Source organism: Prinia subflava, chromosome 3 (genome assembly GCF_021018805.1).
Source record: "Prinia subflava isolate CZ2003 ecotype Zambia chromosome 3, Cam_Psub_1.2, whole genome shotgun sequence".
NCBI lineage: Eukaryota > Metazoa > Chordata > Aves > Passeriformes > Cisticolidae > Prinia > Prinia subflava.
The window spans coordinates 44,226,313-44,248,009 of record NC_086249.1 but is presented as its reverse complement, the minus strand read 5'-3'; the positions used below and the strand labels follow the sequence as shown (position 1 = coordinate 44,248,009).

Here is a 21,697-nt window from a genome sequence, read left to right as displayed (position 1 = left end):
CTTAAGAGGGGTATAATGGCATTTTTAAAGCTTTTACCAAATATCAGGACATGTGATAAGAATTATGGATTGGGAATTAATTGAAAGATGGTGAAATGGGAAAGAATTCACATTATTGGAAGAGCTGGAGAGCTTCAACCCAAGCACTCTGAAATTTGTGACCAAGCCCACAGAATATCTTGAGATGATGGAATTATCTCAGATGACTATTTTTTTGTAATATAATTTGCAAGCCCCTATACCCTTCCCCAGACAGACTGGGAAAATATTTTCCATTTATTAATATTACTCCAGGGTACTGAAGGGTATTCTGGGCAGTGAAACATACAGTTTATGAGATTTGCTACAGAATTTAGATTAAAAAAAAAAGGCAGTGCTAATTTGTACCTGGGAGTTGGTATTTGTTTTAAAAAAATGCTGTTCTAAAGATGACATTTTTTACATTTTTATATGTATTAAATAACACATCTATATTATGAAATCTGAAATGTATAATTAAAACAATGGCTATAAGCATAGAACTGTGTAAATACTACCTAAATCGTACATGTAAACACTAAATAAACTGTTTCATTTCTAGAGGTTACAGAAAACAGTTTAAGATTTTATACTGTCTTTCCACCTCACCCTCCACTAGTTTTAAATATATTTGCAGTTTTAGAGCTAATCCATGTATTAGCTTTTTAACATTTGCTGTTGTGTTAAACTTTTCTGAGGAACAATTTAGTTTGGGGAAACAGTTGAATCTGTGTTTTGTGTTGTTTGAACAAGAAGTCCCCAAGTATTTGTCCCAAATACCAATATTTTTCCTGCACTGGCAGCTCTTAACTTGTGGTCACCTGATGACAATGCAGGCAAGGAAGTGATCAGTTTCCAGAATTTGCACACAGAATTTGCTCTTCTTGGTGGAAGTCTCATGTAGGCAGCACTGGAATGACACTTAATGTTTCTGGATACAGTGAAGGTAAGAGGAAGAAACCATTTGTAAGCCATTGCTTCTGTTCCCTGGAATGGGCTGGAAAGAACAGCTCTTCTGAGACACAGAAAAACATATTTACACTGAACAAACATATGCAGAGCGGTGTCATCAGGGATTCTGAAAAGCCTGTTTACAATGGTTGAGGAAAATATTTAGTCACCATTTAAATATGTTAGCTCATACACAAATTTTAGATGTCTACTGCACTTAACATTTCCAATAACTGGTTTCATTAAGATTTTTAGTGATACAAATTAATAACAAAAGTCAGTTAATACAGAGTGCATTTATGAGGCCAAAATACATGTGGTTTAAATTTAAAGAGTTAAATGTTAGCATTTCCCTATAGAGAAAGGTTATTTGGGCAGTGGTATACTGACATTATCACCACCCACAGAGAAAGGGACCTGTTGATCATATTGGTTAAGCAGAAATTCAGAAAAGGAAAACTGTAGGTCTAGAGGGTTTGCTTGGTGTAAGTGAATCACACAAGAAAAATGCTGGTACTCAGGGTTGTTGTAGTGACTTTCTTTGATGGTTAGAAAGAGAAATAAGCACAGGATATTTTTGTCAAGTTAGAGGCTTTAGATTGCTGCTTGCTACGTAAAATTTGTCTTAGTTATTAATATAGTGGAAAGTTAAATGATGATTATGGAAATATATGTGCTGTTAGAAATCAGACAGAAAATATTTTCTGTGTCCATTTAAAATATTCCAATGTGTTAACAGTTGGGCTGAAGAACTGCTAAGAACATAAATGTAGGAAATAAAGGAAAGCTTTTGTCAAGAAGATATTTCTGGACACTGCCATGATTTCTGGCAAATCATATCTGATAAGATACAGGTAAACAACCAGCATTCATTTCGCAGAAAATAGTGCTTATCTGTATGTCTAGATTTCTGTTTGAAAAAGCCTTTATAATAATCCTATTGCACCTAGCTAGAAACAAATCTAATAATAAAAAAATGAGTAATTTGCCACTACTTAATATTAGTTTAAACTGACAACTCTGTCTATAAACTTCTACTATTCCTGCAAGAAAACTACATAAAATTGGGTGGATTTGAGGTGTTTCATACAGACATAAGACTGCACAGAAAAGCCAGGTATCAGCATGACTGCATGTAGGGAGATCTTGTCTCTGACCCTCAGTCAGTCATCCTGAACACAGGCTGAACTATCCCAGGCTACCAGTCCTGTGCACTTTGGCCTTTGAAACTTTCCGTGTGAGATATAGTTTCAACATGAAAAGTCAAAATGCAGTGGTTTACAATCAGTTTTGCTTTGTTTGAAGCTAAAACTCAAAACAAAACTCCTGGAGTATAGAACTGTATGAAGCAAAACATAAGAAAGTTAACACAAAAGCTCTGCAAACTGAGCAAGCTAGTTTCACTCAGCTCTTGAAATAACCCTTTTCTGCAAGTTCACTTTTCAATTGCACATGTGTGAGATGTCAAAAATGCGTTGGCTTCACAACGCCGTGGCACAGATAAATGCCACAGCTCTGAAGCTTCACCTTCTGTTTGAGCAAGGTCTCGCTCTCATTCTCTATCTTGGCTTATACTTTTCACATCTGCTAAGAGATGAAATTTTCTCAGTTCTAGGTTAGTTACACTGAGCTTTTGTTCATCTGTAAAACCAGGAATTTGTGGTAAGACCCAAATTCAGTCTGTATGTTTTTTTTATAGCTGTATCACGCACTGAGAACTCATTTCCCAAATCTTTATCAATGCTCTAAATGGCTCCTAGTCACAAAATGAGAGTAGACACTTAACCACTTGGAGGTCATGCAAGCATTCATGTGCTTTAAGTTCAAATTTTGGTACTTCAGGGGTTCTGAACACCTGCTGCTCTTCCTAGCTGGTATGGGAGCTGTAGGAACTCATATGCTTGTGAAGATCAGACCCCTCATCTCGAGGTGCTCTTATTCACAGTGGGGAAGTGAGTAGTCCTTTGCTCCGTTTTCAGTTTTTGTAACATTTTAATGTAACTCAACAAACTGATAGTGCACTGATATTGAACTGGTTTCAGCTGGCTGGTGCAGTGCTCTGTTTTGGATTTAGTATGAGAATTATGTTGATAACACACTGATGTTTTAGTTGTTGCTAAGTAGTGCTTACTCTGAATCAAGGACTTTTCACTGTCTCATGCTCTGCCAGTGGGCAAGTGCACAAGAATCTGGAGGGAGCATGGCCAGGACAGTTGACCTGAAGTAGCCAAAGGGATATTCCATACCACAGAACTGCCCAGTGTATAAACTGCTGGAGTTTGGCTGGGAGCTGATATCAGTGCTTGGGGGTAGGCTGAGCAGTGTGTGGTGAACAAATGTATTGAGCATCACATGTTTCTGCTGGGTTTTATTTACACACCCCTTAGCTCCCCAGTGTTTTTCCTTACAATTGTTATTATCTTAATATTTTCTTTTGTTTCAATCATTGCTCATCTCAACAGAAGAGGTTTACTTTTTCTTCTAATTCACCTCACCATCCGTGCAGGTGGGGAAGTGAGCAAGTGGCTGTGTGGTACTTGATTGCCACCTGGGGTTAAACTGTGAGAGACAGAGACACTTTCAACAGAGCACTGCTGAGTACTTATGAGTTCAGACAGGTCAGAACTGCTTTGTTTGCTGGGCAGCTTTTCTTTCCTATTTTCTTTCCCCAAAGATACTCAGGGACTGAACTCCTGAGCTTTCTAAATTATCACTGATGGAGAAGCAGGACCTCAGCAGCAGTTGGGCTAAGGTAGTCAGCTTCTAGATGTAGCTCTCACACTTTGGCAACTTAGTTGAGAAGAGCTAGAGTGATGCTCAGAAAAAAAAATTAATATCAAATAATCAGTGATCTTGTGTGCATGTATTTTGGTTATTCATGTGCCAAATTTTCCTGGTGAACTAGCATAGAAAAGTGCAAGGGGCATGGCTGAGTACAAAGTTTTATGGGTGTCTTGAACTACAGCTCACAGACTTGAGCTACACAAGTTATTGTGAGTGAAATTTACAATATAATGGCTCACCTTTGCACAAGAGTTAATTTTATATAGTATGATCATATGTCAACAAAAAAAGCCCCAAAACATTGGACTGATGGTGGAACGCAAATATTGTGTGACTCTGAATCTCACTTGGTATTTTAAACCATGAGAGTTTAGATCTGAGTCATCGTAACTTGTAAGTAGGAGATATATATATATGTGTCTGCATATATAGCATGCAGGCTATAAACAAGGCTTCTGTCTTGGGGTCATTTTCCCCTCAAATTGCAGATTTCATTCTCTGTTAATCATTATAGCCTTAATCAAAAGTCAGAAGTCAGCTTAGTTCCTTCCAAAGTTTGAAAACAAACCTGGACTAGAAATCTTTACAGGCTACTACTTTCTTCTCTGTTTCACCCCTTTGATTTTCAGAGCCCTTGGGCCATCAGACCACGTTACACTTTTCTTACACCCCTGCTTCTCCACAGTGCTTCCTGCATGAAGCTGGTGTTAGAATTTGCCCAACCTCTAATTTGTCCCAGCAGAGCACTCTAATCTTGCATTAGAAGCAGAAAAAATTGTTAGCACTGCTAAAAGAACATCTTTAACCCAAGATCTTTATTGGACAGCTCCTGTAGTTAAAGCAAGAGATGGAGAAGATGGCACACAATTGCCTGCTAGTAGCCCCAGGGGCACATGTGGGGAAAAGTTTTTTTCTTCCTTTTTACCTTTTAACTCATCACTTGACTTTAAACATGCATCTAGCCAAGCTATGCAGAGAGTGACTTGCTGAACAGAAGACTGTAAGGTAGGATTAGAGGCTCTGTTTAAGAAAAAATCTGCTTCAGTCTAGAGAACAATCCCACCACAAAATAAAATTAACTTTAAAAGTAATGAGATTTTCCACTGTTAACTTAATAGCAGCAAACCACATGTTCTAAACAATGTTCTAATTTTCTTTTTTTTTTTTTTTATAAGGACTCATTTTTAGTAACAAACCCCAGACTATTAGCCCTGCCATTTTTCCACTGCTGGAGGAAAATATGGACTCCTGCTGATCTGTATGGTAAATATCTTGATATATCTGAATCTACCACCAGTAAAAAGGCTTCTAAAAATGCTAGCATGGAGGAACTAGTTTAAGGTAGAGGAAATGGAAAAAATGGGAAAAATAAGAAACATCTCTTTGGATCTTTAGTTCTGTTATTTTTCAGATTATATTTCTTCTGGGCTCCCAAAATGTTCAGTAACAAACAAGTTTTCTTTTAAAAAGTATTAAGTTATCAAAACTTTTGCCAGGTCCTAATATTAAATCCTAGCAGTCAGCAATGTTTAAGTTCAGCAATATCATTTTGCTGAGTAAGTAATGCTAAAACTTAAAGTTTTCCCCTCAAAATGGTCTTTCCAAATGAGATTGATATTGTGAGAAAAAAAGAAAAAAAGAGAAGAAAGCCTTCATCATGAGGAATTATGGAATTAATTTTCTTTATATACTCTGTTTGCACAAGACATTTTTGTTAACTCTTAATAAAAATACCATTCAGCTGCTACTTTCATTGTTTTTATCCTGGGACCAATACAACATTGTCATTATTGGATATAAAGTGCTGTAAAAACAAATCTAATTTGTTAAGTTTATTTTGATAAGAAATAAATATAAAGGTAGTGCATAGTTTGTACAGTGCTGCTATCATAGGACTCCTGGGTATAATTTATATAAAGAAAATAAAAAAGCATACATAACTTTCTAGTTGATTTCCTTTAACAGGGCTAATTGAAAACAGTTTCTGTTATTTAAAAGTAATTTATTTTAAATATGGTTTTTAAAACAAAGTTCTTATTGATATCCATTTTAAGTATATTATCTCAGTGTGGGATACAAGTAAAAGGTCAAATCTTGTAGGAGTATTTTCTGTATGACTCAGTTCTGATCATAGATAAAACTTATCGGGGAAACCAGATTAGTTAACCTTCTCACTACCAAAAGCTCATTTTAACAGGCTATGATGGTTTATTTCACAAATACAGGACTTCAAAGCTCATGCTTCTCTTTTGAAACCTGAAAAAGAGAATGATAATTTCTCTTCTCTCTCTCTCTGATAAAAGCCAAAGGTTTGTGATTTTAACATGTAGTTAGACTAGTATGTACATACTATGTAGTTCAATATGTAGGCACAGTAAGCAATACACTCTTAATTTTCAGTCAGGAGCTGCTGTTCTTAGTGGTGGAGAAACAGATGCATTTTCTAAACTTTGATTATGTCTGTACATTTATGGACATTGTTGAATGATATATTTTTTCTTGCCCAGTAACATAATCTGTATGTATGGATCTGATTACTGGAGCACTGAAAGACAAAATGGCTGTAGGTGGCATATCTCTAGAAAGCAGCCTCTTTCCACATGGCTTGATAGGTTGTCCAATTCCTGCCTGCTTAACTGGTTTGCGACGTTTCTCAGAAATCCCTTCAGCTCTGCTTCCTCCTCTGTTTCCATCGCAGCAGCACCGACCGTTCAACGACTTGGGTTGTTTCAATACTCTCACCCTAACTCAGCAACGCCAGAAACTGCCCTTCCTTCCTAAAGCCAAATCCAGAGTGATTAAAAGGCTTTAATGGACTTCAGAGCTGGGACCACACTCATGTCTGGGAAAAACGCTCTCAGACACTAATGTGCCAAAGCCCTCTTCATGGCATTTGGCAATCTCACCTCTTATCAGCACAATTTAATGTGGTAGCTGGGGGACAGTTTGACTCATGGAGAGTTTTGCTGGTGAATTAATTTCCTACCACCTTTACTTATTTTGCATAATATCGACACTCACTGACTTGAGTTGTGAAAAAGTAGTGCTGAGAGGGATTAAAAATGGTCTCTCTCCAAATGGCTCCCGGAGAGCTACATTGCAGGCAGCATCTGGAGGAGAGCTCCTGAGACTTAGAAATATTAATAATATTTCTAATGTTCAGCGAAGTAAACACATTAAAAATATCCAAGAGTGAAGATATCTATAAATCTGGATTTGAAGGTCAAAGCATGTAGCCTGTTAGCTGAGCTGTAGGAGTATACTGGTTCTGCACAGCAAGAAGTAAAAAAACCCAAAAAACATCTGTAAGGCTTGTCCCAAGCTGAACTCAAATGGGCTTGGGTGGGAAATTTTGTCAGCCCATGTCATATGCAGTAAAACATTTGTCTCATGCTGGTAGTGGCAATGAACATTTTTTTTTCTTCCATAATTTACAAAATATGAGTAAGTAGGTAGTTAAAGCATTTCAATTCTTCCATGAATGGAATAATTGTACATGGTATTTTCTAAGCAGAGAAATAACTGACACTTGGGGAATTACTTTGTCCCTCTCACAAAATGCAATTTCATCCAAATGGGAAAAATAATGCAATTATCTGGGCAGATAATGCAGCACACTTGGCATACATGGTCAGTGAAGATAGTCTTTTATTTCATGAACAAGAGACGAATGCTTTGGAAAACTTGTTGGATTGCTTTTAATTATTAAAAGAGCAAATTCATGGTTTCTTTGTGGACTAGTCATACTGTATAGTATTTTCTTTTTTGTTCTATTTAAATTCAGATTGGTTATTCATACTTCCTGGCAGTGGTTATAAGAGGAGGATGACTGAGAATTTAGTAGGTGAGTTAATCTCATTTTTACTGTGTCTCAAGAGCCACCCACTTTCCCTTCATATGACTCGATACCAGAAAATTCTTACAAGTTTTGCAGAGTGAGACCAAAATTTTGACCTTCTTCTTTTCTGCCCTGTTTTTGTTGCTCCCCTTTATTCTTCTGTACATTTCTCATTTTCCAGCCCCTCTCACCAGCCCAACACTCAGCTCACCTCCACATATGCCTTCTCCCTGCAGATGCTTGGTGGAATTGCCCAGGGGGCATTTGAGGTCAGGGAGTCAAGAACACCAGCAGAGAGTGGTTAGCTGGCTGCTGACTCAAAGGGATGAAGCCCTGAGGTCCCCAGCAAAACCCCATCTGTAGGTCTATGCCCTGAAAATGAGCTCCTAATGTCCATAAGGAATCACGCGAACATCAGAGCTGCCGAGAGCAGGTGGATTTGTGTAACAGGTGAGCGCAATGAGGTGTTGAAGTCATTCTCCCTATTGAAGTGTTCCAGCTTCTTCCCCCTAGGGTGGGTGTCAGGGGTCATAATAACATGGAGGTTTGTACCACAGCCCCACTTTCAGCCTGAGTTCTTGTAGAGGGTCTTGTGTACAGGTTTCCTCTTTTCTATTTGGCCAGTTATTCTCACGTGGCTTTTAGAAAAGCTGGTAACTTTGAGATCTTTATCTCATTTGGCCTCTCTGGCCAAGTTCAGCAGCTTTTCAAAGAGAAAAGACACAGATGTGCATATGCAGACCCTGACACTGCCTTCAAAATGGGCCTAAGTTAAAGACAGCAGAGAAATCTTCTTAACATTCTTGCACTAGTGGTTGCACTAGCCTTTGTTGAGGATTTTCACTGGGAAGTTTGATCTAGGTGTAGTGTCTCTAAATGTTTCACTTTCTGACTTTCACTGAAAGGTATTTGAAACAAGCCAGGAATGTGCTACCAGTCTCATTATCAGACATAGAGAGAATGAGGGAGATTGCAAATGGCTCAATTCATCTTGTAACAGGTATATTAAAACATGGTCCTGATGTCAGAGAAGTACACAAACCCTCTGTGATAAAACTTCCTCGTGCACCTCACAGCTTCTGAATTTTGCTGTATACTCTCCAATGCTTCCACTCCTAAACACCCCCTCACTGTCCTGAGCCTTTTAAATAAAGCACAGCCAAAACATGACACCATTTAGCAATGGGATGGAGACAGCTTTTCTCTCCCCACTGCCACTCTGGGTCGTGGGTGTTTGACATGCCCAGGGCTCTCTCTGATCATGAAGCAACAGCAGAACCCCATGCAGTGCTCAGCAGAGGAGCACATGCTCCTTTTTCTGCTGTAAGCCTACGATGAGCACAGCAGCAAGACAGTTGTGTTTGGGAAAAGAGTTTCCAGGTTTTTGCAGTGAAATATGCAGAACTTTAAACCCCAGAAGTGACAGTTTTGAGCTAGAGGAAAGTTATCTTGTTTTTCCCCCAAATATGTCTGTTGGTCTTGGGAAAGATATGGTCTCTTTCCAAACCTCGCCACACTTACAGTCCTAGACTATCTAGGCTGCAACAACAATAAAAACTACCTTCAGCTTTATATTTTCTTTTCCATTTCAACCCCTCTCGATTATATGTTGACGTTCTCACTGTTAGCTGAATAGCAGCATATCTCACAATGTTGCTGTCTTCATGTGGGACACGTGGCATGATGTTGAGGATTATGCCCAGAGCAATGTGTTGTGGACTTCACCTGCAGCCAGGTACAAAGAGTGGAGGTTGCAGCAGCTTCCAAAGGACAGGTTCGTAACAGAGCTGAACACTAAATTGAAAAGGGAGAGCTGTGAGTGTTTTGAAGGATCAGGGTTTAAGGATTTCTCTTGGCTTCAGCTTCACGTAAAGCTGGAGCATCTCTCACTGACAAAGAAAACAGCCTTTTTTGACCAAAATGATAAACAATTGATTGAGTGTTTCTGTTTCCCTGCTTCCCAGTGCCTCACACTCCTGAGTATGGATGTCTCTTATTAGTTTCACACCTGAAACCTTTCCATAGGTCTGCAGTTCTGCAAATAGGAAGCGATAGTCAGATATGATCACTAGGTGTGGTCCTGTTGTGTCTGTGCACTTCTTTAAATGTTGACTGAACAGTGTTCCACCATGGCTAATTTTCCCCTGCAATATATTATCTCTAAGAAAGCTGAAGCCATACAATTCACCCTTTGCTCTTCCAAAACATTTTTATGTTCCAAGAGAAAAAAAAAAAGAGAAAAGAAAAAAGACAAGAAAAGACAAGAAAAGACAAGAAAAGACAAGACAAGACAAGACAGAAAAGAAAAGACAAGAAAAGACAAGACAAGACAAGACAGAAAAGAAAAGAAAAGAAAAGAAAAGAAAAGAAAAGAAAAGAAAAGAAAAGAAAAGAAAAGAAAAGAAAAGAAAAGAAAAGAAAAGAAAAGAAAAGAAAAGAAAAGAAAAGAAAAGAAAAGAAAAGAAAAGAAAAGAAAAGAAAAGAAAAGAAAAGAAAAGAAAAGAAAAGAAAAGAAAAGAAAAGAAAAGACACCTCCCCCCAAAACAAACCAAAAAAACCCCATCTCCCCCCCTCCCCCCCAAATCAGCTTTTTTTTTTTTCAGCTGGGAGAGACAGTATGTATATGCTTCTCATGTGCTCTTCGACTCATTACCCAGCTACAGAAAGTGCTCCAGCGTGCAAGTACAGGAGATGTGTTTGTGTCTGGTCATCTCTGGAATGCGTAACTGCTGAGAGAAAGGCTGGGAAAATCTTATGGACGGCTGTGGCAGTGATGACCTGCCAACACTGACAGCCTGGTCTCTGATGGTGGAGATGGATCATGGGTGTCTCTGCAGCACTGAGGGTTTCCAGAATGCTGGGAGCGTGAAAGCTGGAAGGCTGTCCCATACCAGGATCTCCTGGTGTTTGTTTGAGTCCCTTAGGGCCTTGCAACTGGCACTCAGCAGTTTGTAGGATTTGGCTTCTGCTGGCTGGAGAGGAAAAAAACCTCATTTGTGCAGCATTTTTGTGTATGCAAAAGGCCTGCTAGAAAACGGATGAAATTAAAATGATCACACATGTCCTTCAGCTTAGGAAAAGAGAGCTCTAAGTGAGAGCATGTGTGCTCTTACTGGGGCTGAGAAAATGTCAGTCTGATGTTCTTGGGAAGTTCATATTGATACAAACAGGGAGGCTCCCTGCTGCCCACAGATTTCCCACATAAAAGTCCTACTGGTAGCCGTGGGAACTTAGCAGCAGCCATGCTGTGGCTAAAGTCACCACTCTAAAAATGTAGTGAAATTAGTGTTCGTAAAAGTGAAAAACATGCCACAGGAATGAAGATGTTCTGATTTACAGCCATGAAAATTACATGAGTTCTTGCATTAAAAAAAAAAAAAAAGAAAAAAAAAAGAAAAAGCAGCAGCTAAATTTTGCAGTTACTCTGGCTTCAGAAAGGGATTGCTGGTGAATTTTTAAGAAGTTGCTTTGAGAAAAAAAATCTTGGCTATCCTTGAATCAATTTGTTGCACCAGCACATACCCGCCTCTCCCGAGTGGTGCCCACGATGTGACCGGTCCTTCTCGCCAGCCCTGTGGAAATGGCCGATCCTGTGCTGCACAGTGGCCCCTAGTGAAACTGAGTAGTTTGTTCCAGAGTCTGTGAAATAATTTCCAGCAGCTGGTTTGTTACTAATTTCAGTTCTGCCTTCCGATCTGACCCTCATCTCACTCAAACTATGCCCCTTGCTATGTATATTTTTATGACAAATAAAAAAACCTCATGGGAGGGCATGATGGACCAACAGACTTGTCCCAGTGTAAACTGAGCATGAATCTGGGACCCAGAGGCAAAGGTAATACTAGGAATAATGCAGTCTAACTATAATTTAGAGCCATTTTCAGTTTGAGTTTTCCTTTTTTTTTTTCCTGCTATGCATGATATAAGGAGAGGGGACAGTTATGTCAGCTGCCACTCTTGCTGACTAGAATTTGGATTTTTGTGTTGCATCTCTGTTCCAATTACAAAGACTTACCCCAAAGAGATACTCTTGTCCCTTACAACTTTTATGTTCTTGCACCACAAAGATCTGAAACATCAAATGTGCTCTTTCTGCTCGTCCTATCAACCCTGTTTTCCTTGATTTTCCAGAAGAGATGCTACAAAGTGAGAAGTATCACTCTCTTTGCTCCTGGCAGTGTGCCCCATGCCACCATGCCATCTTGCAGAGCAGCAACAGTAAAAGGTGCCTTGGGAAGGAGGTGACAGCTGGCTATTGTGCTCACTGGGCAGACACCACCTTCCCATCCCCACCCCCATGCCAGCAACAGCTTATGACAGCAGCAATCTTAAAAATAAAACAGGAAATGATTTCAATAGGGGATGTGGTGGCTGACAGAGAGAAGTGGGGTAGGTCTGAAGTGCCGTTGTTCTTTCATGTGAGCACCAGGGCCCTGCAGAAAGGTTGCAAGGGAACAAATGTTTGTGCAGCCTTTCATGTGGCAGAGGGACCTGTGCTTGTTTTTGTTGTTGCTGCTGCTGAGACCCATTGTGGTGGCTGTCCTTGTGACCTGAACACTGCTGGTCATGGTGTGGCAGCATTTTGCTGGAGCTGTGTGGTCCCGAGGTGCTATTGGCACACACTTGTCAAGTGTGTAGGCATTGCTCAGTGGTCTGGCCTGAGTCTGGGCCACCCTGATAACCCCTTGACTTCAACTTCTGAACTGTTTCCTTGCACCAACTGCAGCTGGGATAGCTGTGCTCTGGCCAGTAAATAATTCACTTGCCCAGCACAGTCCAGTATGAGATAATGCTTTGGTTTGATGCCTGAAGAAAACACCTACCTAACCTGTTATTTATTCTGAGAGGAACCTTTAGCATTTGACGGAACTATTGAAGAGGAAGGCTTCAAATGTCCCAGTCCTACAAGCTAAGAACTCCTCACCCTCCCTGTTTTCTCTTGGAGGATCAGCTGAAAGCAAGAAGAGGTCTGGGTGAGCGCTGCTTCAGGAATACTGAGCAGTCAGAGCCTCTCAGGCTAAAATATGCTTCTTGGCTTCAGAAAGCTGAGTCTGCTCTTGGAGATAATGTCATGGACTTTGAAATGAACTTTTGGTCTGCTTCCACCAACTTTGTATTTATTTCTCTCACCAGCTAAGTGTTTTTTTTCCTGTAGCATTCAAATGCTTGAAATAGAGGTTCAAATCCTTCTCTGCCTTCAAACACAAACATACCATTTCTGGGTCAGGAAGCCCCTGACCTCCAAATCACTGGAGGTTGACAGAGTATATCATGGTAGTTTTACTATAAGCTTGCCCTAGTCCTGTACTCTTCCCCATTGTCAGCTTTAGAGATGGGCTATTGAGCTAGAGGGACCTTTAGTCTGACCTCCTAAGGACATTTTTATGGTCTTTTGTCTTTATCTGGTGCCTCCGGGGGCTAATAAAGATTTTGTAAATATAAAGAAGTCATGGTGATCCAAGAAGAAGTTGTGAGCATAGGAGGGCTCTCCCAGCCCAGTGCTCCCTGGGAGCAAAGGTCTGATAAGAGAAATGGGTGTCTGGCAAGCACTGATGAAACAACTTCCAAACTCTATCAGTTGCTAGAGAGATGGCCCTCAGTCAGTAATGAAAATAACTGTTTCTGGACACAGTTTAAGATTTGATAATTTCATACAATACGTATAATTTGGTTTTCTTCTGGCATTGTCCCATAGGCCTGATTGGAAACCACAGATCTACCTCTCCCCTTTGGCTTGTAAGTTGGTTTCTTCAAGGGACAAAGAGGTCCCCAAAATAGACCTGTGCCCCCTTTGCCAAGCCCTGGAGTCCTGCTGAGAAGCGTGGACACTAGTGCTTATTGTTCACTGTTATCTAAGTGGAGCAACTCCAGCATCACAAAGCTGTACAGGGTGTCAGGCTCGCTGAGACCTGTGGTGTCTGTGCTACCATTGGCTTTGGGCTCTGAGGTATCTCCTGTGCCTTTAGAGGGCTTTGAGGCAGCACAAAAGCATCTGCTCAGACTCCTCTGAGCTTGTTTCCTCTTCTGCCTCCCTGTCCTTTCTGTTAGGTCAGAGGGTGCAAGCAGGATAGAAATCCTTCAAGTAACTCCATTTTGCTTTCCCTTTTCAATTTGCTTTTAGAAGGCGTTTCTAGGTAAGGTAGAGCAGACTCATGGCTGAGAAAGGACATCAGTCAGGCAATGAGAAAGGCTTGCCCAGCTGGCCCCAATACCTAACCTGTGCCTGCCTTTCTCTGGGGGCAGCACAGCTGCTTTGCCTTATGCAGAGAGAGGAAAGAAGAAATCAATATTCTGATGTGAAAAACAAAAAGAAGTCAGAGAAGGATTGAAAAAAATCCTGTTCATTTTTCCATCTTCTCTTGCTCTTCCAAGCTCAGAAAAATCCCCTTCAGTATGACATCATGCCTGTAAGAAGTCCTGTTCTCTTTTTTAGTCAGATGTTGTGGAAGGACTTAGAGCTATGGTTTCCCAGTCTTGCACTGAAGCTGCTTAGCCTTCACTTGCATCATTGTGATCCCTGTGTCCTGAGCAGGAGCTTCAGTATTGACAGTTGCAAGGAAGATGCTGTTTTTAAAATCAGCCCCCACATTCATATTTTGCACATTCCCCAATAGTCTGAATCTGAAAATTCAGATGTCTGTGTGCCCAGCCCTGCCAGCCCCTCTTCTGCCAAGGGCCACAGCCCTGCCTCTGTGGCCAGAGCAAATCACCAGAATGGAAAATCCAGTAGAGCTCACCAGTTACCCTGGGAAGGAAAAAGAAGGGTTTGCTTACAGAGTGGGTGTTTTCCTGCGTATTGTGCAGTTTTAAAAACTCCAGTGTTTTAATCAGAATGAACAAAGTGTATGGTCCTGCTTCAAGGCTTTCTAAGTGACACATTACAGCTTAAAAAGAGTCAGCAGTTTGCTTGATATTATTCAAGTGTCAGTGCAAAATACAGCCTGAAAACCCCCCAGCTCACAGTGAAAAATGCTCTGTGCTCACAGGATCAATTAAAATGGCTGGTAGGGATTCTCCTACAAAACTGGAAGCCAACCTGTGACGACTCGTGGAGACTGTCAGATTTTGTAGAAAGTTAAAAGTACCTAAATATAAGTAAGCACTTTCAAAGCTGTTATTACTGTCTGTTCATGCCTGTCACTTGCCTAATATGTGGGGATCCTTGTTACTCATTCAGGGAGGGAGGCAGAGATCACTGAAGTCAATAGAAAGAGGCAGTGATTTTAAGAGGTTTTAGGTGAGGTCATGCACTTTGCTCTGTCTGACTGCCATTGTCCTTGGGGTTCACTGCCATCCAAGCCTGTGGCAGCCTTTACAGCTGCTGCAGCTGTTTCTGAATTTCAGTGAGAAAGTGCAGTTCTGGAGGTTCATGTTTTTGAGATGCTGGCCTGCCCCAGCCCCCTACACCACAAGCCAGGGTCTTCTACAAATGTGGCCGAGATCATCCCTCCTGTCATGGCAGATCAAGTAAACTTGGAAATGAAGGCTTTTGAACTTCTCTGGGTAACAAAAACTAAGGGCTGCTTTTCTTACTCAATGGCATAAGGTAAGAAGGATTAATTGTAACCTTTACAAAAGCTGCAGTCATGAACACATATATGTGGACCATGGTCCACACACGGGATTTGCCGAAAGGCAGCAAACATGCAGGCTCACCAAAATGCATGGATCTGACTGAACTTCAGGGCTGGGAATTATAAACAAGCAAAATTACAAAGCTGCAGTTTACTGCCTGGAATTTTTTAACACAAATATATCCATCAAATAGTCAGTGTCTGCAGTCATTTTTTGTGAAGATGGACACAGCAGGCGATTGAGTTACTCAGAGCTGAGCCCTGTGCCCAGGCTGACCAGACTCTCCCTGTGACAGGGGAGCCACATCCCTCAAAACTCCACGAGGAGAACGGGTGTGAGCAGCAGCACCGCCCTCGCGGGGTGCTCCGAAATGGGTCCCTGGCTGAGCTGTGCAGGGCGCTCTCCGGGGAGGCCGGGTGCTGGTCCGGTGTGGCGGCGGGGACAGCTGTGGAGCTCTCAGACAGCCTCCCACCCACAATGTCTGCAATGCACACAGCTGCTGCCTGGCTGCATTACAAAGGTGCCTCGCAGCAGCACATGCGCCGGCTGCGATGCCAGTGGCTGCGAGCCGTGCCGGGGCTATATTTTACAAGTTTGTTTGCTATGGCGCTGCAAGCACAGGCACGCTTTTATGGCATCCAGAGCATTTTGCTGAATGATTTGGTAGTGCGCTGCTGACCAGACAGCGCGTTTCCAGATTTAGATTATAGGAGGAAAACAGCAAGTGGTAGGTTCAAGTGCAGGTCAGTGGATATGTTATACCGGAGCTCCTCCGCTGAGCACGGGAGTACTTGTGCTCCCCCAGGACCAATACCTTAAGCTGTGCTCAGTAGACATGGTCTAAGATGTTTGCTTTAATGATTGCCTGTACCATTCACACTGAGAAAATGCTGTTATGACATTGTAAACATAGTTTTTAATACTGCAGAATATTTTTTGGTTGGTATTTGGGCTTAAAACACAATTGCATGATGTTGATTTTCTCTTGTTCTCTAGATGTATTAAGCAGCGTTTTAGCAGGAGGTTTCCAGGAAGGAAAAGAAAGTACAGAGATGAGATGAGAGGATGTTCTGAATCTGCTAATGGGCTTGTTTTTCAGTAGCCAGTACTAGTGAGCACAGTTCGGAGGAGGAAAGTAAAGACAAGCTGTAACCCAGGCCATGAAAACCACAATTGGTGCTGATGGCCACATTATAGACACATATGGAAAAACAAGTACTGCAGCACAATGTTATTGGCATTCAAAATGAACAAGCAGCATTTAAATATCTTACCTGTAATAAAACCTGAGTTTACCGACAATGTAAACCACCTTACAGACCCGACTCACGTCCACCACCTGAGAGATTGTTGGGAGAGTGTGTCCTGATGTTTTATAGACAATTTTTTTTTTTAGCTAAACTTTAGATCACCTTTTAAGGTCAATATCCCCTTTAAAGACAAGCCCAGGACTGTATGAGCTCCCTCTTCCTTCTCTCCCAGTGTAAATGGCAATTGCTGAAAGCATGGGAGGTATGGCATTACCTGAGAAAGCTGTGCATTGATTTGTTGCCATGAGGGGTAAAGCAGACTTTCTCACTCTCACTGAGCTGAACTGCTTGTGAAAGCACAGCCAGGGCTCCTGCCCCATATTTGCAGAGTAAGATGCGGCCCACGTAGGAGTTAGTCATGAGTAACCTGCCCAGAGTTATGCTTCAGGTTGCCATGGCTCTCCCACATTTTTTTATACAGCAGTATTTTTTAATGACAGTGTGCACCTTTCCCTGGAGGTTGCGAATAGCAGCTTTTGGGAAGGTGATCCCTGTTCCCAGGGCAGAGAGGATATGTGAGAGTTGGAGGGCAAGGGGTGGGCAGTGTGTCCATACCAGCAGCAGAATCACCTGCCTCTAGCACAATATACTACCTTGTTTATCATTTCAAGTATTTGTTGTTTTGACAGAGACTTGTAGTAGTTGGAAAGGTGGGGTACCAGCAGCTTCACAGCTTGACATTCTGATTCATCCTTTGGGAAGGCTGGGTTCAGTGGGACAGCTAAAAACACAATGAAACATGCACACACAGTAGCACTTGGAGGCTGATGAGGCTTATTTTTCAGGATGGTGTGTTTTTCCCCTCTCAGCAGCCAGCTCAAATCCCTGTTTCCTGCCTTAGCTCTTACTCGGGCAAACCTCCTATGGACCTTCTCCTATCTGTACAAGAATGGATAAAAACCTTCAGATCCTGACCCAGAAGGTACAAAACAATGCAGAAATTAAGGTTCACAGAGCTACACCCTTTCCATTTAACCTAGTTTCTGTATGACACAGACACTTCTGACTGTGTGACAGTGTGGTGCAAAGTAGGGCAGATGCTGTTCATTGAGAAGACATTTGTGTTGTGCCTGTGTCTGCAGTGTGTCCCACTGAACCTCCCCTCACACACTGTTCTGAGGATGGGGCTCTGCTGCAGTGGGGGAGGAGAATAGGAAACTTTTAGAATTGTGTTTCTGAAATAAGCGATGGGGGATTTTTTGCTTTAGCCCTTGAATTTGACCTCTCTGCACAGGCAAAGTGTGTCAGGTGAGACAACAGGTGCCAGTGCCATGAGGGCAGTGGTGCTCCACGTGCCTGCCTACTCCCTGCCCACTGCCCTGCCTGGTGAGCTGTGCCCTTCTGCCCAGCCCTGGGCAGGGCCTGGCCTCACAGAGGGGCTGCAGCCCCACGCTGTCTGTGAGAGAGCAGCACTTTGCACTGGGATCTTGGGTGCTGCTGGCAGAGGTGGAAACAGCCTCAGAGTGGGTAACCAGACAACGCCCTACTGACTGACGGCATGGCCTGCACTCCCGAGCATTGCTAATTCTTCAAAGCAAAGCTGGCAAAAAGTCAAACTGCCAAGCCTTTCCTGGGAAATGCCCTTTCCCTTTTCCCTTCCACATCCTCCTCCTCCTCCCACCTATCTGGTCAGACTTCATGCCTGGACATGCCCTTGGTGGGGTGTTCCCAGCTGCAGCGTGCCATGGGACATGGTGACCTGCTGGCACATGTGGGTTGCAGCCATAAGGGCACACAGGCAGTTTTGTGCCTGAGCCTGTTCAGAAATAAAAAGGTGGAAACAGAGGGCAAGAACCAAGGCAGTGATAGGTTGCTGAACTATTTTCCTTGCTGTAATTGCTCAGATTTTAGAGCAAAGCAGAGAGCTGTGCTTAGTAAACCGTGCCACTTTAATGTGCCCCACAGTTAGTAAGTAAATGGTGATAAATATGAGCTGGAGCTGTACAGCTTTGCAGAAGGCCACCCAAAGGACAGAAGGCAAAGGGCTGGCACTGCTGTGAGCAGGTGTCACGGTTGCTGCAGATGCAGCTGCGATTGCAAGCAGCCTTGTTTTGAATATGAAAACTTCAAGCTGGGAGGGACAGGGGCAGCTAAAAGGGTGAAGGAAGGGTAGGAAGGCCTGTGCTAGGCATGCTCAAAGAAGCGGAGCCGAGTTAATGTTTTTCTCTGTGAGCATGGCTTTGTCATGTCAAGCAGCCAACAGCCTCCCTGTCACCCTGTCACCTTCCCTGCTCCAGTGCTTCAGATGGTGTGTAAAGACCAGTCCTACCCCTGCAAAAGATCAGAAGCATCACATTTCTGGGAGAGTCCAAGGAAAAGTAACATGAAAACCCTCCCACTAAAAATGAATGCATTTGAAAAATTGCCTTCTGTCCAAATTTAACAAGTGTAGGTAGGGCTAGTGGTTCATATTTTAGGTGTAGCCTGGTCTTTCTATGCCCCCAGTTTGTTGCTCATAAATCAGTGACTCATGAATTTTTTCCTGCTGTTTTTTCTCAAGAACATGGTGTTCCATAAGTCCCCATATCTCTGCTTATCATGAAGAAACTCTTATTCTGTAAAAACCCTTGATAAATTGAATATTTTGATCTGCTTGATAATTTTAATAAAATTGCAAAATTATTAAATAAGGATTGGATCCCAAACAGACAAGATTCCCAATTCTTTGCAGTTCTGACAATAATGGGCCTCTTTCAATCAGGACTTTGTTTTCTTTTGTTTGTGTAAATTATTTTTTATCTTGGTGTTATTAGACAATTTGCAGTCTTCCTCACAATATGAGGGACTTCCAGAAGTAGATGTCTTGTCTTTAAGAAGGTGATATGTCAAAAAAGGCAAAACTGACCAAAAAAAAAGTCTCACTGTTAAATATGTGCAAGTTACTTAAATAATGTATTTTAGACTCATTAATTCAACACTAGAAACATTACAATTTTACTTAAATACTTTATTCCATTAATACATAATAAATGAATGCAATAAATAGTGCATCTGTTGTTTACTGCTGCTCCTTTTTACTACGAGTTTTATGTCTGGTTCTGTTATTGGTACAAAGTCTGTTTTCGGTGAAAATTCTTCAAATGTCAAAACATGACTAAAATGCAGTAAACTGCAAGTAAAACAACCACATTTGAAAGAATGCAAAAAGCACTTTGGCAAATGGTTATCTTTGCAGTGGTATCTTTGCTCTATATATGTACACAAATGCACAGAAAGATATTACATATTAATTACACAGGAAAATCTTACTCATCTCTGTAGAAAAACAGGATAGAGATTTCACACGTGGCTCAGCTTTAGGATGATGTGATATTAGTATCTGTGCTGTTTTCAAGATGCAATTTATCTAACACTGGGAAAGAGTGGTTTGGCTGACTAAACTCTGGAGTGATGCTGAATGATAAAAGTGCTAAGGGGAATTTTTGGGGCGTCTAAAAGACAACGCATAAGACTCCGTAGGTGTAAAAAAAAAAAAACAAAAAAACTTTTTCTGGTGGTTGTATAAAAAGCTTACTGACATTTTATGACATCGACTAACCTCCTCCCATACCTTTAACCCCCCCTTGCTAAACCTAACTGCCTCAAAGCTGGGTGCAACCATGCTCACACAGAGTTCTTATTTTGGCACTTTGGCTCATTTCACCTCTCATTGAGAGATTTGTTGTACCTTCAGTGTTCCAAACCAGAGTGTGCTGTACTGTACATGGTTGTGGCCAGAGAAAAGGTCAAGCAGACAAGTCCAACAGCTCTTCTGGGATACACACCACCAGTCATCTGCAAAACACTAAACATCACAGGCCTTTGAAAGCTGAGGCAAAGCCTACTCGGGGTTCAAACGCTGGGGAAGGAGAGATTTGCACACCCCTCTCTGCAATGGAGTCTCTTGCTGGTGGAAATTATGGTCAGTGGACTGGTGGGGATGTTCATGAGAGAGTGTGCCCTGGGACAGATTTGCATGAGGAGAAGCACATTTGCATTATGGTAATGGATGGGTCTAGGTGGTGACAGATGGTCTTCTCCAGAATTTGCTCTTCCAGACAGCCTGGATCCTGTCCACAGTGAAACTGAGGTGTGGTGACTCTGCTGTTAGTGCAGAGGTCTGAGATAGCTCTCATATTTCCAGAAGGCCCTGTCCCATCCCAACTGCATCCTGGTGTCTCCAAGAAGCCAAGAGGTTCCTGAACTTCTTCTTGGGCTGCCCAGCTGGGCCCTCTCAGGGTCCTGCACCCTGGGGAAGCTCTGGGCAGGATTCATCCCAGCCAACCCATGGGGAGGTGGTAGAGGGAAGGACATGTCCATGGAGGTAGATTTGGATCTTCAAGGGGCTATTGAAGTTATTCTTCACAAGGGCCTTTTGTTTTTAGTTCCACAGGGAGCCTGACATGAGGAGGGTTTTCTGCTCTTACCTTCCCAAAGCCACCCAGGTGGAAATGCCCACTTTGACCTAAGCTGCCCTCTGATATAGATGTGCAGGCAGGTGGTGGCTAAAGGTCTCGGTGGAGGTAAGGCACCCTCTCTGCTCCTTCCCTTGCAGTGTAGACCCACATCTTTGACATCAACTTTTCCCCATTCCTACCTACCAGGGCTTTGGGACCTTGCTTCTTGAGGAATGGGGAAATCCAGGTCCTATAGAGTTCTAGAGAAAAAAGGGATCTTGGTTTCTATGGTACAGGGTCTGGGCTTCCCTCTCTCTGATGCCGTGCCTTCATTTCAGGTTACCAGAGCCAAGAAATGATTGCTGTGGATCTTGGTGGAGTCCCAGGTCTGTGCTGAGAACTCTTCCAAAAAAGCTTGACTGTTTTTTCTTGTAGTCCTAGAAGCTGACTACACTGTAACCCTGGCTGTGAATATTTTTTGAAAAATAGATTGGCTCCAGCAGGGTAAATAAAAGCTTGAAAAGTTAGTGATCCTCTTTCCGCCCTCCCTAGGTTCGTAGAAAGCACCACAAAAGAGCACAGTTACAGTTGAATCTTGGGATTTCTTTAGGAAGCAGATTTCAGGAGTCTGACAAATACCAACCTGCAGATGGATGCAGAAGACTTACTGGCTTTTCTCCTTAACATTAAATCTAATTGAACTGGGAAGGTTGCCTGCCTGGTGTGAGTGGCAAAGCTGCTGAAATATTCATTTTCAGTCTGCTGGTATTAAAAGCAAAACACTTCTTTCATGTCCCCAGACACTGTATCAGAGCCCACAGTGGCTTGCAGAGCATTTCTGTGCA

The 21,697-nt window shown here is 42.1% G+C and overlaps 1 long non-coding RNA gene across 2 annotated transcripts in view; it reads left to right on the top strand.

Moving 5' to 3' along the window:
- Positions 1-977: 977 nt before the first annotated feature.
- Positions 978-21,697, top strand: part of LOC134547909 (uncharacterized) — a 62,855-nt gene continuing 42,135 nt past the window's right edge. Inside the window, exons 1-3 of one of the 2 annotated variants that reach the window (XR_010079647.1) lie at positions 978-1,823; positions 4,929-5,016; positions 7,538-8,041. This is a non-coding gene — a long non-coding RNA (uncharacterized LOC134547909). Of the gene's footprint in view, positions 1,824-2,630; positions 5,017-7,537; positions 8,042-21,697 lie in introns of those variants that run through there. The other variant, XR_010079646.1, reaches the window with a different exon arrangement.